The following is a 17,000-nucleotide window of genomic DNA, read 5'->3' on the forward strand; positions in this document are numbered from 1 at the left end:
AGTTATTTTGTTAAAACTGCTCTTAAACTGTCATTATTTTGGATACCAAGAGATACCCATTAAAATACTTTCTCTCTTGGTATTCAATTTTAAATTGCACATCCTACTATTTTCTTTTCCTTGCACTGCGCCCTTCACTCTGAAATGCTTGTGCATCATTCTGGATAGATACTGTAGAGCTCCACCTATCAGAGTGTGTTTGAAAACATCTGCGAGCTCCCTTTCTGATAGACAGAAGGTTGTAGCCCTTGGTTACCTTAGTGTGCAACCAGGAGGAGATCCCAGCAGATGATGAAGCATGTCACCTAGGTGAGTGATGTGAATCCGTCCTCCTTTTAGGAGTTTCCCTATGTCTATTTGCTCCTGTGGAACAAGAGTTTATTTTCCTTCCTCCCTTTCCACCCTTTTGTCTATGAGATCATTGCAACTCGAAAATAAAAAAGGAATTTTTTGTAAGGTTACCTGGACCTTGTAGACCTGTGGACTCTTCCTAGTGTTAATTATACTTCAGATGGGGAATATGTCCATGCTAGGTCTCTAAATGTTCACTTAGACCCCCTCTCACGTTAGTTTTTTTTTTTTTGTTGGGTACGTCCGTAGCCCCAGGGCCAGCCTTTAGCATGGGTGAGCTGGGCCCAGGCTGCCAATTTCCTAACTGGCGCATGGAGCTGTGTGCATTAAGGTTATACCAACAGCAGCACCCTTCTCATCTTGCTCCAGCTTGCCCGTGTCCCTGCCTGTTCGTTTCTGTCAGATTTTTCAGTTTAAAGTGTGTTTAGTCATAGCTGCCAAGGTTTGAGATTGCTTATGTGTGACATTTTCATGATTTCTCAGCTAATCCTCATAAAATACCGTTTTGCACATATGCATTGTTCATGTTCTTTTGGGAAAACTGTCACTAGACAAAAACTCTGATCTTCCTCCAAGTAGTATGAGTGGAGGTTTGTGTTAATGCCTCTTTGTGTGTTGTCTGTTATTCTCTCATTGTCTCTTATATTGTCTATGGGTACTTCTTAGGTTTGAGGTGCAACAAGCCTGTCCAGGAGCCTGCCCGGTGTTGGCTTCAGCATGGGTATGGGCCACGTGTGATGTTCAATACAAGCAGCAAAGTCGCTCTACGAGTGCAGCATGAGTCTCTCAGTCTCTCTCTCAATGCCATCACACATAATGTGGGGACAGCCACTGCATTTACCTCCTGGCACCTCTGGGATCCCTCAATTTCTCAGAGTTGGTAGTTTGATTAGTCTGAATCCTATAACAGTGCTGATACATGCCCCTCACAAGACTGTCTTGAAGCCCTCCTTTTCCACTAGGGGAGAGGAGGGGGAGTTTGCGTTGTGCTCTAAGTTGGAAGTGATTGTGTGTCTTGGATTGTGGATTTGAATACAATGTCTTCTAACCACAGGGGTTGCAATTTCCATGCCAGGAACGTCTATGTATAGCGGATGATGGTCAGAGAAAGTTTTACCTAGGTAGGATGAGCACATGGTGTGCGCTACACAATCCACTGAGCATACTAGGCAGTTTAAACAGGTTTTAAGCCCATGGGGTCTGACTAGCTACATTAATAGATACCTCATCGTGGCTCTGATTAATTTACGTCACAAATTTTACATATTGCAAAATCTCCTTTTTCAATGTTTTTTTTATTGCATTTCATTTCATAACAACAGGAAGGCAGCCCCTGTGAGCCACATGTGACACAATTGTCCTTGGCTCTGAGATCATATTGCTGTAACCTGAATGGTGTATAGTGCATATGCTGTATAACCTGGAAGTGTATAATATGTACGTTCCCATTCGAGGTGAGTTCCCCAGTTAGTGCAGTGCAGAATGACCATTCCACTTGGGTTTGGGGCCAAACAAAATGATGGTCCCCAGATTGCAAAAAAATGAACGCGGTTGGCTGAACTTTCGTCACGGAGAAAACCAATCGAGTCAGTGCCAAGACATCTTAGGGTAGAGGTGCAAATAAAAAATCTTTATAACATAACAAATTTATTGTGATTCGAACACTATTTAAGCATTAACCAGATCAATGTCAATTGGAGAAACTCTACAGAGTTTTACATAGGGGAACTGGGGACAATATTAAATGAAAACGGGTACATTGCATTACAGCCTGCATGTATCTTATAAAGGGAATCTTCATGGCTTTTTGCATATGGTTTTGTGTAATCTGATAACTAATTTTACTTTTCAAAGCGTCCCTCTACATTCCCAAACCACACTATTGTTATGTGTTCAAATTGCAGCGAGCAGGGGCCCTAACATTTGCCCTTAAAGCACTAGCAAAGAAACTGGCGGGATCTTCATTAGAGCCATTATTGATTATTTCCGCTAAAGCACTGCCAACACTATCATACGCCAGTGCTGATATGCATGGGAAGGATTCAGAAACCCTAAACAAACTAATAATGAGCATCTATAAAAGGTTCTTCAGCTCCCGAAGACTGCCTCACCAGCGCAAAGGTGCTTAGAGTTTGGGCTGACTCTACACATACATAAAAGTATGGTATCAAATAAAACATAATGTAGAGGAAAATAGACTCAACTATTTTTTATGGCAGGAAATGGAACAGGACAAAAACTCGCCAGCCTATAAGTATTTGGAACATGCGCTAAAGGTCACCTGCACTACTGACCTCTGGAATAAACATATGCCTTATCAAACATTTAAGTTAACATTAAACAAGACTGCAAAGTTTCACTCGCTGCTGATTGATAAAGGCATTTTTTCCAAAATAATTCATTCTTGAACAGTGATTAATACTTATAAAACACTGAAACAAGCGGCCTATTTGGACTGCACTTTCTCTATCTATATAAAAAGTCAATTAATAACATTACGGTTTGGGCAGTTCTCTACTCTTGCAGACACAACCCGCATTGGATGCATACGGAAAACGAAAATTGCCGGCATTGTGGTTATAAAAAGGAAGATTTGATTCCTCTTGTATGCCACTGTAAGACATTGCACCCAGTGCAGCTCAATGAAAAAATCTAAAGAATACTTTTATAATTATGTATATTTTTTGAAGTTTTTAGAATAATGTAACTTTTATGCAATTTCCCTTTTTCTAAACAGTGTATGAAATATTGATATGGTTTTAACTAATTGAACAATGAATACATTATTATTATTACCCCTGACAAGGCATTGCATTTATTGTAAAATTAAAATCCTGACATATTTTGTCTCTGCCAATTCTGAAAAAGCAAAACCTTACCCTACCAGCTCCATTTTTGAAAACTCAAGGCAGCCCACCAATTGCTTGTTTACAGCTTGTAATAGTTATTTGGGGTGGCATAGAAAATTACAGATTCAGACATGAACTAAATAACAAATTATTGTATTATGAGGCAATGAGAGGCAAAATGTATTTTAACATTTACTAGCACAGGTGGATCAACACAGACACTATTTAAACAAATGTCAAATTACAGTGATACAGCTAGTGAAATAATTTGAAGGATAGAAGGACTTAGTGGAATACGTCACAATTTTTTCAGGCAAGTCCAAGGTCAACACAAACCAGTGGATGCTATTGCTACTGCACAAGAGTGTTGCTGTAAGTTGCAAATCTGCAGAATTTGCATCTCAACTCCTAAGAGATCAGCATTCAAGCATTAAATGCCCGAACTGAAGGCAAGGGCCTTTAACGAGGTAGCTGGCCTTTAATGGCTGGTAGATCCTGCTATGGAGGGCTCTAAGGCTATTACAACATTCTGCCCCTACAGTTCTAAATAGCAAAACAAAGCCTCGGGCTCTGTGAAGCCTTTGTTCAAAGCTGTTGCTGTGAACACACATTAGAATGTTGATGCTCCAGGCTTCTACCAGTGATAAGAAACCTGGAGCACTCCATTGTCTTCAATGGAGCACACAAGTTTCCAATGTTACAAAAATGCTTAGATCTTGTGGTTGATTCATGTGCCGAGATCACAATCGTTTCAGCTGATAACAAAATGTGTCTAGTCTTAAATGCCTAATTCTTTTGTTCTATTTGGAGTAGCGTTCTCCTGCTTTGTTCTTTTGGGTCCTGTGCCGCTTCCTGGTACTTTCTAGATGTCGCTAAATAAGTACTTTTCTACTGAAAATCATACATCAACTCCTTTGTCCAAGTACCTCTGTTCCATGCCTGTTCATACCAGGACACCATCCACCTCCAGTGCAAATGGGCCTCTGCAGAGTCCTAATGGAGTAGGAGGTGTAGGTTTTATGACGTTTTTCTTGACACCCCTAAGAAGATGTTTTGGCGATCCTTGCACCTTTCTATCTTACTAACACAATACACATAACGTTTCTTGACTTGAGTTCAGGTGTTTTATAATAATCAACCTAAAATTACTTTAATCTTATTGTACCTGACCTAAGAGGCATTTGCTTGGACAATTACTAAATGGGGATAGTCCTATACTAAAGCAGTAGGAATAATTCATAAGACAATTCACAGAAATGTTTGGTACAAAGTAGACCACTTAGTCAGCCAGTACTGTCCTACTTAGATTACGCCAAGGTTTTAGAGACGTGATTCAATAAGTGCGCCATTTTTATCAATTAAGAGCTGAATCTGAGTGGACTCATAATGGTTTTTACCATAGATTTAAGGAAGAATTAACATTTTCTGTTGTGGTGAATATGCCTACTTTCAGGATGCCCTGATTGATTTGACCTCCAAATAGAAGCACAGCACAGGAATATTAGATCAGAGGAAACTGTTTGATACAATGTTCTCTAATGATACTAACTGTAGAAGCCACGATGGACGACACTAGTTGAGAAGAGCTTGTGCAAATAAGCAACTTAAGTCAGCCTCTTACACCGGAAGAGAGAATGACGTAGAAAAGAAGGTTGTGCCCATATTGTTGAAAATCTGAGCATTTTGCATAAAAATGTCCCTCTTTACTGGAAAACTAGGATGCCCGTCCTTGTGCTGCAAACCCAGGATAGCCTTGAAAAACTCTCAAGTGTTTGCACAAATCAACACTCATTATTATTTTATGTAGAACTTACCACATTACAGGACCCTTGTGTGCTCCTAGCTTCCATTAAATGTGAGGCATTCATATTCTTCATGTCTTTCCCTTAAACTGCTTAAATTACAACCAGGAAAAGGGGTAAAACTACAAATGTAAAGCTTTGATAGAACGCCTTTAATATCTGGCGATACTGTCACAAGACTCTGCCTTCATTAATTGCTATGTGTTTGGAATATGTTGATTTTCTAATCTTTGACCTCATTGATTCACTAGCTTTCCCACTAGTGTTGGGCACTACATGGCTTAGAAAACACAATGATATCTACACCCGTTTTCTTTTCTTCATTGTTTTTTGTTCAGAAGTGCTTTACTTGCCCAAGCAATCCCTGATTACAATCTATGACTAATCAAGCATTACAACACGAGACAGGTGGAATCAACAAGTGTCGTTCATCTTATCGCACATTTAAAGCTTGATAAGCAATTTATCGTGTATATGACTCATAAATTAACATTATTTCAAAATCTAACATTCCTCGTGTAAGTATCCGTCCTTTGGCCATGGAAGCTGATTAGGTCTAAAGTGAGCACTTAGAAGAACATCTTAAGGAAGCTTTTATAGTGGACTGTACTTCACCTTCCACAGATCATATTTTTTATTACAAACTTGGGTCGTACCTTTCAACATTGTGGTTTTTATAGGTAATTGAACAGCATTACCGTACAGAATAGATATCCCTTGCCCCTGATTTCTATCTTGATGGATCAACTAATTGGAACAAGAGTCTTTACAAAGTTGGATTTGCGAGTTGCCTGCAATTTAGTACAGATTCGTCCAGGTAACGAATGGAAGACAGTTTTTAACACCAGGTTAGGCAGTTTTGAGCATGTGGTCATGATGGTCGGTATATGCAGTGCCCATGCGGCATTTTAGCTCTTCATTAACATGTTTAGAGATATTTTAGATCGTTATATGGCGATATACCTTGACGATATCTTGAGGTTTTTAGATACACAAGAAGATTAATGCACACATGAGGAAAGTGCTACCAAGCCTCAGGAAGCATTTGTTACATGTAGAAGTGGAGAAAAGTACATTTAAACAATCTTCCATTTGCTTTCTGCGATTCATGCTATCATAAAAATGAACATCATGGACCCACTTAAAATAAACTTTTGGGTGACTTTTCCAAAAACTATGCCAGACATCCAGAAATGTGTAGGCTTTTTTCAAATTTAAAAGACTTTTCATTTTCACCTAAGTTGTGCAACTGATACCTACACTAATTAAGCAAGGCAGTACTGTTCAAGCGGGGAAATAGAAGCAGCCTTTTTGTATCTAGCAAGTGTTTATTGTGAACCCAATCCTCCCGAATCCACATTGCAACTTACCTCTCATCGGGGAAAGGTGCCTCTACTTATGTCATCGCAGCTCATCAGAAGCTAACCCTGAGACATAAGAGCTTTATCGTTTTCCTCTACTTTCCTTTATACTTTCCTCTTCACAGTAAAACTACAGGATCCGTGACAGAACGGTTTACCATTAGGGAGGCCTTTATATATCTGAGGAATTATTTAGAAGACACTCAACACAAGGTGACAGTGTTGTGTGTTTATCTAGGTTCCTGATCGATACTGCGACCTTATGCCCCTATTCGGCTATAAATCCATTTATTCCCTATATTGGCATAACCGTTCAAGTGCGATTTTCAGAAAAGTCATCTCTGGCCTCACACGAACAGAGCCACATTCCAGCATAGTTCTCTGCCACTTCCTCTGCAACCAATTAGTGCAATGACAGAGCAGAAGTCACTATCTGATATTCCTAGATTAACACTCCGAGTTCTTCAACAAGATAAAAACTCAGCAAACCTGGAAATCCCCGCTTGCTGTGTTTTGATTAGTAATGGAACTCTAATGAGCAACTGATAACTATCACTTCCTAGTGACATCTTTAATTGACGTCTTATGTCCAGCAAACTTGCGTCAAACCCGGCACCTGTCAGGTATAAATATTACCAACGTTGCCTTAAGCAATGTGAGCTGAAAGCTGCCGTGCACCCTGTTGTGCATCCCATTGCTGCTGCAGGCAGTACGCTGCTGCTGTTGTCCCTTGGTGGTGAAGCTACTGATACCATTATCGCTGCTAAAGCGCGAACGATGGTGCAGTACGCTTAGGAGCTGAACAGCCGTCCCTCTGCGAAAGAAGCCCAGCAGATTCCAGCTGCCGCGGACGCTGTCCCCCCTCCTCCTCCCGACGCGCTGAAGAAGAGCCGCTGCCTTTCTCCTGCAGAGAAATCCAGCTCCAGCGTTTCCGGTCTGCCCTCGCGGGTGACTGGGATATTGAGTGCCCCCTGAAGGAAATACCAGACTTCCATCATTCTATTCAGAGGTATGGTGTTAACTAAACCCTTAGACGAGAATTCTTGAAGCAAACCTTGGCAAAACCAACTTAACTTAAAGCTACTTACTTAGTCCCCTTCCACGTGTTAGGCTTAGGTCAGGCACACTGGGGTAGGCGTAGTTAGAAGCACCAGTTGAGTATTTTAGCCTAATGTATATATGACTGTATATATGTTTTATTACTTTTAAACCATTGTATGGCTAAGAAACCATATCAATGCTTTTACAGTTCTATTTCGCAATCCTTATCTTACTGTACGTACTTTTTATAATAACAAGTCTTGCAATTGTGGCAATACATTTCTCTTGTACGAGAAGAAAGACTGTTCAATAAATGTTAACCCTTTATTGACAAACGCCCGTCTCTCTATTCTCTACATCTCATGAAAGTAATCTGCACTAAACTGACTGAGTGAAATACATGTCTATTGTTTCACACGACCCTAGAGATTGACTCTTGATCTGAGGAGCAAAGTTGTCATGTTGCACGGTTGTTGGAAAGCTGAATCCCTTCTTGTCTGTGCCAGGGAAGCTGATCACTTCCCATGCAGAGAAGAAAGTTTCCAGTTACCTCTGAGCTAGTTGGTAACACACCCAATTAAGTTTAGCATAGTCAGTGGAGGCCTGGAATATCCGCAGTTCCACGTCGATACTACTGTTTATGTTATTCCAATGCGCAGGGCCTAGTGGGAAACTAGGAACTACACTACATGGCGCCCAAACGTTTGGTAAGGCGATAAACTAACGCAAGACGTTAGAGTAACTCAGTCGTGCATATTTCACACAGACCCCTTTCTCCCGTAAATACTCCAATAGACGTCTGGAGTGGGTGAAAGGTTAAAATCCGCCCGACCTTAGTAGGAAGAGATTCCTATGTAAAGCTCTGGTTTATTCAACGTTGAAGGATACAGTGTTCCAAAATATTGTGCACCTAATCTTTGTCTCCTTGGAGACCTACTCTGCAAACCTTGCATTTTAACAATGCCAGGAGAAAATAACGGAACCACTGGGGCCGCAGCAGATGCGACTCAGCAAGGTCCCGAACACACAGACCCGGATGCTATTATCATCCCGGTCCACTTAAGAAGATCTATAACATTAAAACTTATAGATAACGGACTGACACCTCAAGGTGGTACAGTAATTTTCGTGATAGAGGCTCACGAATATCGGCAGACAGAGGTATTCTATTCATGGATAAACTTTCCAGCGGTAAACGCTATAACAAAAGAGTTTCACTATTACAAAATAGAGGAACCTCCGGAAGAGTGTGCTCCTTTCGAGGAGATTGAAATTCCACTTAATTTTCAAGAGCACCTGCTCTGGTTTAATGGCGCCCTAAAACACAATGATCACATAACTAGGCTCGGTACACTAGGTAGACCAGGAGCAACGTGGCCGGTTCTAGCCAGCTACACACCACATCCGGACATTGTAAAAATGTCTAAAGAAGAGCTGTTAGTACAGCTAAAAACATTAATTAAAATACATAGGCAATTAGTCCAATATGTAATGCGGACTGCAACAGTCCAACCAGCTGTTAATGTACCACAGCTGACCCCTCATCAGGGGAACACTAATAAAATTACACCACAGAACATACAGTCATGTCTTGGTAAAACACCCGTAAAACGGGAACAAATTCCTTTCTGGTTAGCACAGAAAATCACTCAAATAGAGGCAGTATTTCCTGATACTACCCCTATAGAGAAACACAGAATCTTGACCATCTGCCTTCCTATGGGAATCGCACCACACGTGGAGGACTGTGACACTTGGGGTACAGTCTTTGCTTCCATTTACACTAAAACACACGGTGTTCCGTCTATGGCGGTAATACCAGAAGTGCTAAAACAGATTCAAAATGAATACGGTCCAGAGCCCGCTTTAAATCTTGGTATGAAATTACTGAAAGACTTCAAGCAGGTCTCGGCTATATTATTAGCCAACATAAAAGGAGAAGCAGCATCTGTGGCGATTCGCCAGAAGTTGAAGGAAACAGTTATAGAAGATCCTGTTGAGCTTGCAAAAATCATAGAAAAATGCTATGAAGAATTAGGTAGAGACAGCTTGGGTGGGAAACCGGTAAAGCCCCAACTGCTCGAAAATCCAGAAAAAATATTTATTAAAAATAATTCAAACACTCCTAAAAAGAGCTGGGATGGAAATAAACAATCCATTCCCAAGGAAAAAGTTTTCCAGTCCAGAGGAATGTCTCCTCGACGGAGGGAAAGCACTCCGACTCGAGAACACCAGTCTCCCCAGAGGGAGCCCTCTGAGAAAAGATATAACCTTAGAAATAGGGATAATCTGAAAAAACCTGATAGATATCAAAGTATTGATACACGTCCCTCTCGATCTTTTCCACAGAATTCGGAAAGAAGAGGACGGTCAGAACCAGGAGAGCACACCAAGTCCAAAGACAAGGAACCTGCTCAAAATAAGAAATCTCAATTTCAGAAAAAGAAGATAGCCAGTATTAGAGTAATCAACCATGCCGAGGATACTGAGGACACAGTTGAAAAACGGGGAGTGGGCATTGACAATGTTGGACAGTGCAGCAGAAATCAGTATAGCGCGCAAGATCTTGATGAGTCATCTGGAGACAGTGGACACGAATGAATACATTCAGGTTGAAACTGCCGACACCAGACTTAGCGAGCCCCATAAAATATACGAAATAACATTGCGTATAGAGGGTGATAAGACTAGGAAAATAAGAGGTCTATTTTGGGATAAGCTCTCAAAAGGCTATGATATTCTGTTAGCTGAAAAAGATTGGCCCCCGGAGTTTGTCAGGGAGTGCCCTCGTGGCGAAGAAGTGATTATGCCTGCCTTCTCGAATCACATTCCGATTCACAAAAAATATACATATGCAAGGAAATGGGCAGTGGCCCAGGCACCTGCATTATATAAAAATCATGTAGGATGGGATGAGGACTCACCTCCTCACAAAATTCAATTAAAAAGTGAACCAACTGCCCAACGGCAGTATCCCATAAAGCAAGAAGCTAAAAAACAAGTCAGGGAGATCTTAGATCAACTTGAATACCAGGGGGTGATTGAAACATGCACCTCTCAAATGAACAATCCTTTGTTTCCTGTCTCAAAGCCAGACAATTCATATCGTCTAGTTTTGGACTACAGACATCTTAATACATGTTGTAAAACTTTTGCAGTACAAAACTCGCATAGTGCAGCCCTAATGAATAACATAGTTAGGAAAAAATATAAAACGACATTAGACATATCTAATGGTTTCTTTTGTCAAAACATTGCACCAGAAAGCAGATATTTGACAGCTTTCTCTGCATTTGGGTCGCAGCAAAAATTCTGTCGACTCCCACAGGGGTTCAAGAACAGCCCAGGACTATTCTCAGCTAGGGTAACAGAGTTACTACAAATATATGATGATGAGGCATTATCTTACGTAGATGATATCTATCTCACAGACGACGACTTGGATACTCACTTGAAAAGAGTGAACACCATTATACTTGGGTTCGCAGCAGAGGGTTACAAATTCAACTTTAAAAAGTCTCGAATTGCCCATCTGACGGTACTATTTTTAGGGTACGAATTATCAAGTGAAGGGAAAAGCCTAGCGGACAACTTCTTAGAGAAGTGCGCTGTACTCCAAGCTCCAAAAACGCTGAAGAATTTACAATCCATTCTAGGTTTTCTGAATTTCGGAAGAACTTACATTCTAAATTACGCAGAGAGGGTTAAACCTCTCTACGAACTAATTAAACCTGATTTTAAACAAATCAATTGGACTCAAAAACACACAGAAATTTTGAGATCACTGCAAACAGACATGTTAGCAAAAACAAAATTAGATACACGTGACAACACACGTGATCTTGTAATCCGAGTCATCCCAGGAAGATGCGGATTCACGTACCTGACCTCTAATGAGGGAGAAAAGGTACCAATAGCTTACAAATCACATTTGTACACAAAGGCTGAAATAAAATTCAGTTCAACTGAGAAAATTCTAACTGCGGTTCAGACTGCTGTAGCGAAAGAAAGGCCCTTAGCACAAGGTAAACGAATAATAATCGTAACACCTATACCAGCTTTAGAAGCGGTAACTAAAGCAAGCATTCCTAATGCTAAAGCTTTGCATCCGAGATGGATCCAGTGGGTTAATTCTCTTGCTGCAACAGACGTAGTTTACGAATTTGATCCTAACTTAAAAACACAGGAATTTTTACAATATGAATATGAATGTCCTCTGCCAATTGAAATCCTGCCTCTCGAAGAATACGGAAGTATTATATATACTGACGGATCAGCACAACCCGCGGTTGGGGGTAAGCAAGCTTACAGTGCTGCGTGCGCGATTATTAAAGGTCGTTGGCTGTGCGGTAAATTCAGACCGAAAATAACAAAAACTGAATCTGTAAGAAACTGTTCGGTTCAGAGAACTGAAATCAGATCTTTAAAGATGGCGCTCGAAAATGCAGAACGTGAATTCCCGACACTTATAGTGTGCGATTCTCATTTTTGCGTCAACTCTTACAACAATAAACTGCAGAGTTGGATTGAAAACGATTACAAAGATGACACAGGTGCCACAACAAAGCATAAATTGCTCTGGGAACAGGTAGCTCTTTTAGACAAAGAACTACAAAAGACTCACGTGATTCACGCACAGAGTCTTCGACGTGATGGCGTTCACGTTGCAGGGAATTCATTGGCTAATACAGCCACAGCGGAAGCAACTAAACCGGCTTCCGTAGCCACAAAAAAGCGTACAGAAAAATACATAGACGGGGAAACATGCTGGCAGTAAAAACGACCGTAAAAGGCGACTGTGCAGCACTACCCGTAAACTATCCACTCAATTATGCATACATAATCGATGCAAACTCCGTTCCTTTTGCTCGAATCCCTGGAGTGGGGGACAGAGTAATTCCAAACAGGAGCAGGAGGGGCTTCCTCTTACTGGAAGCACACATGGGGTTGGGTCTGAGACACCAAACAATTAAGGTTTCTCTGAAAGAATTACAATCAGAGTACTGGTGGCCAGGAATGAGCATAGATATTCAATGTTTTGCTCAAAATTGTGAAAACTGCAACAGAGATCGCAGTAATGAACAGGCCAGTGTAGTTTCAGGATCCCTGCTAGACAGCATAAGGCGGTCTATCTGCGCAATCAAAGAAGATAAGCGCGTCCCATTGTACACAGTTAAGGCTAAACACACTTAAATAATGAGGCCCCCAGCGCTCGGCTGACGCTAGAACGGTTATAGAAGATTTGCGAGTCTTTATCGGCACATACGCAATTACCACGTTCCATTCTGATCAGGGTCCTGCTTTTAGCTCTCAAGCTTATAAGGAGGCCATGGCCAGCATGGGAATTGGGTTGCGGTATTCTTGTCCATCACACCCCGAAGGGAACAGTGTGGTAGAAAGAAAAAACCGTGACATAAAGCAATCTATAACAGCGAAGGTATTAGGTTCAGGCGCTGGGTGGGTCAAACATTTAATAAGTGTCCAAACTAGTCTTAACAACATGCCAAGAAACTCTCTAAAAGGTTTCAGCCCATACGAACTATTGTTCGGAATTAGAATGCGTTTTCAGGACCTCGATAGTCAGATGTCAGTGGTACAAGAAGAAACAACGCACTTTGATGTAAAGGATCGTTTGGCTGTTTTACAGGAACTGAATGAAACAAGAAAATCCTTAAGCAACATAAAGTTAAAGCAACAGCCAAGTACCACTGACGAGGCACCACCAGCAACAGCCCCAGCAAGGCCTGTCTGGATTCCAAATATTGGGGATCTAGTCAGAGAAAAGATCGCGGTTAAGAAGGAATTTGGGCCTTCTTACAGAAAAGCAGTACCTGTCTTGGCAGTCACCGGAACAAGATCAGTTGTGCTACCGCCCCTTGCTGGTAAAAAGGAGAACAGAGTCGTGTCCATCGAACTGGTAAAACCACAAGCATGTGGCCTATAATCAACAGTAGGCCCAGTGGACTCCCAAGAAACAACAGAATACCCAAACTTGCAACAATCCAAGAGGTTCAAACTGAAAGACTAATCACATTCGATCAGCCTACAGTGCACAATGAAGGACTATGCAATAATGCCATGGAACTCGTGCCTCTTGAAACACAGATTGAAACAGTTCGTCAAGAAACAACACCGGTCTACAATGATGTGGCATCAGAAAGTGCTACCGAGAGACAGATTGAAAGAACAATCCCATCAATTGACAGAACTGCCTCTGGTTATTTCATCAACTTCGACAACTTCTCTGAAGATCAAAACGACCCCGAAGTGATGCCAGAAACAAAAAAGTATTCTAAAGAAAATACAACAGGACTCCTTCAACAAATCAAAGAATTCTATCTGGATTCACCGTTGATTGAGCATTGGATTATTTCAGGGGTATTCATACTCCTACTATGCCTAATTTTAGTTTTAATTTTAGGGAAGTTTATTACAATTGAATGGATACAGCAAGTCAGAACATCAACCTAGTCCTGAAACCACACAGATCATCCCACGTGAAGAAAAGAGAACTGTCAACAGTAAATGTCACAGCAATTCCAATACCTGGTGGGGTAGTATGGGAGAAAACAGACTATGAGATCTATGGTCCGGTCGAAATCCTGAAGTATCCTCATCAACTGAAGGTTTCCTTAAGTGACTTTGTAAAACCTAGTACATTCTCTGATGATTGGGACTTTAACAGTATTAATGACATGATGTCTGATTTAGTAATGTCCGCTAGATTCACAGATCATGATTATTTACAAGGTTCATCTAGTTATGAGCAGTTATTCTGTTACACACACTATGGTGATCACTACTTGCATAAATCTGCACAGCCTAGAAATGTTTTTATGTATAATCAATGGGAACATTGTTCTACACCACCTAAAAGCAGTTCTAAAGCATTTTTTGAGAAATTCAAACACTTTTCAGGGTTTAACACCAGTGATGCAGAAACGTTTTATTACAAACTGTTAGATAAAACAGGAATGAAAACAATGCTGACAAATTCTAAATTGATATATTCAGAAGCATTTTATGAAAAAATGATGACATTTGGTTTTGATTATTGGGAAAATAATATTGAAATGAAAACGATTTGGGGTACAAAAGATTGGCAGGTACAAGGCATTGAAGCACTATTCAGAACCTGCATGATACCAGAACAAATGTTGTTTTTAAATGACACTATACACCAAACATCCTGTCTTGGCCTAGCTAAGATCAAAGACCTTAAAAAACCGTCTATTCCAAAGCCAATACCTGAAAATACAACTGCAGATATTGAGTTAGACGTGTCACAAATTTTACATTTTAACAGAACACATCCTGATTGGAAAAAGTGGTTAATCTGGCCTACTGACACAAACAGCTGTCAAGATAGATTCCTGAACAAAACACAGGGGTTAAAAATGACCAGGCTAGACCCGAGATATTCCCAGAGACAACATCCAGGGATAATAACAACATACAGTGTAGGGAAACTCTGCCTTGAATGGCTAACATCATCCACACTGGCTGAAATTAAGCAACACTTGTCTTTACTAAAAGATGGTGCTGATTTGCGCGATTTCATTCTTGGACCACGCAAACAGCGTCAAAAGCGTTTCATAGCGACCAGTATCTATGCTGCGTACAACGAGGCTTGGAAAGTCAAACAAATTGAAACTGCTGAAAAAATACGAGAAATTGATCGTATTAATTTGGAAAAATCACTTTTTGTGGTAGACAATGGGTTAATGACTCTGTCTTCCAGAATATATTCGTTGGACAATATTGTATCCTCTGCCTTTGATGTGATAGACAGAGACTTGCTAATGCTACAACATGGCCAGTCGCAATTACGTTCTAATATAGAATTAGGCTGGACGCTGCAAAATCTTCGTTCAGGCTATGTGCCTTGGCGTTTAATCAACACAACGTCATTATTTTCCATTTTTAACCTTACTGATAAACAGATCAGTTTGGCACAGAAAGGAGCAGACTATACAATCCTGAGCATCGAAAAACTTGAGAGATTACCATTGACAAATTTCAGAGAGTCCTGTCATTGAATGGATAATACACGGAATTATCACCATTCCGATAACAACTTTCCGATTTAAAAAGTGCCTTGAGTACATACCTGCTGGCCAGTATGAACAATTGGGTAAAAGATATGTAAAATCTGAATGGAAATTACCATACACACATTCTTGCTATAGTGACAGCGACAAAAATGTATTTCTTAGTGGTGAAAATTGTAAACATTCACTAAGCGGTATACTTTTGTGTCAGGGTATTAATTTACACGGAGCATGTGATGGAAATTCAAACAACCTTTCATGCCACCAGCTAGTCACACCTGCAACTCAGATAGAGCCCTTCTTTATGCAACTCGCAAACGGGAGTTACATTCTTAGAACGGATCACAGATGTTGTGGCCTCGTGCCAGGGAAAAGTTATCTAGTAAAAGTAACATCCATGGTCAAATGCTGTATGCAAGCATTGTTCCCGAGTGGGCCTGCAGACACAGTGACTCCCATCTGGCCTTGTCTGAATCTCTAGTCTATACGAATTGATACATTAAGCAAAATGAAATCTGTACTTTTACAGACAACAGTGCCTATAACGTCATCAAAAGAGACGTATGATCTTCTAGTTGCAAGGACAGCTACTGAAGTTCATGACCTTTTATCAACAAATTGCCCCGTGCATTTCGTAGAAATGTTGAGCCAACTCCTTAACATGTCTAGTGCAACATGCATCCCAGGCATATTTAAGACAGTCTTTACGGGACTGCTAACACCTTTTCAAGCAATTTTGGGAATCATTCCTAATTTTGTACACTCTGTTTTTGGCGGCATACCATTATTTTTGGGACTTGTAGCAGGGATTTTATTTTTGACCCTCCTGCTTCGTTATGGCAAGCCTCGGCTCAGACATAGCTCCCATGGGAATGGAAGAGACAATCCTAGCAATGCGCTACCGGGACAGGATAACTAACGTCCTTGGATTGGCCAGGCTGAGAGATCTAAACATGACCTGGTTCCTTTCATTCAGACCTATATGGCAGAACTGTATCTTACCGGTACTTCGATGTATGCTTTGCGGCGATGAATGCGTGTTGGACATCTGTCTTTCACTTCCATCAGCAGTACCAATGGACGTCGATACTTTGCTCAGTCCAATAACGGCTCACGCATTGTGTTGTCCCCAGCGGCTACCAATCCTGATGACGGCATTCGTTGAGACTCCTGTACTACGACTAGGTGGTAACAGTGGAGCGAGTGACAAAAGCAACATCACACAGGTACGACCATCTGTGAGCATTGCTGCTCCCGACTATGATGACAGCAATCATTCTCACACCTGCCAAGTTACAGCACTATCTAATTTGGTTGAACTGTCACCTGAATTTGTAGACCAATTCTTTGAGAGCCTGTCTGATACGATGTTCTCACCCGTACAGAAACAATAACTTTGGAGAAGCTTTCCGACACACAGCGTTCCCATGAACTCTGAATTCGGCCTTCAGTTTTGATCAACAAAAACTGTTAAAAGCGTTGGAACTCTATTTCCCCGGTCAAGCAATAATTCTTTTGAATTGGACATTTTTTTTAATATTGACC

The 17,000-nt window shown here is 40.9% G+C and overlaps 1 protein-coding gene across 3 annotated transcripts in view; it reads right to left on the reverse strand.

Moving 5' to 3' along the window:
* Positions 1–17,000, reverse strand: part of SLC7A9 (solute carrier family 7 member 9) — a 1,176,401-nt gene that overhangs the window by 702,887 nt on the left and 456,514 nt on the right. The window lies entirely within an intron of this gene.

The sequence above is a fragment of the Lissotriton vulgaris genome, chromosome 12 (assembly GCF_964263255.1).
Source record: "Lissotriton vulgaris chromosome 12, aLisVul1.2, whole genome shotgun sequence".
Classification (NCBI taxonomy): domain Eukaryota; kingdom Metazoa; phylum Chordata; class Amphibia; order Caudata; family Salamandridae; genus Lissotriton; species Lissotriton vulgaris.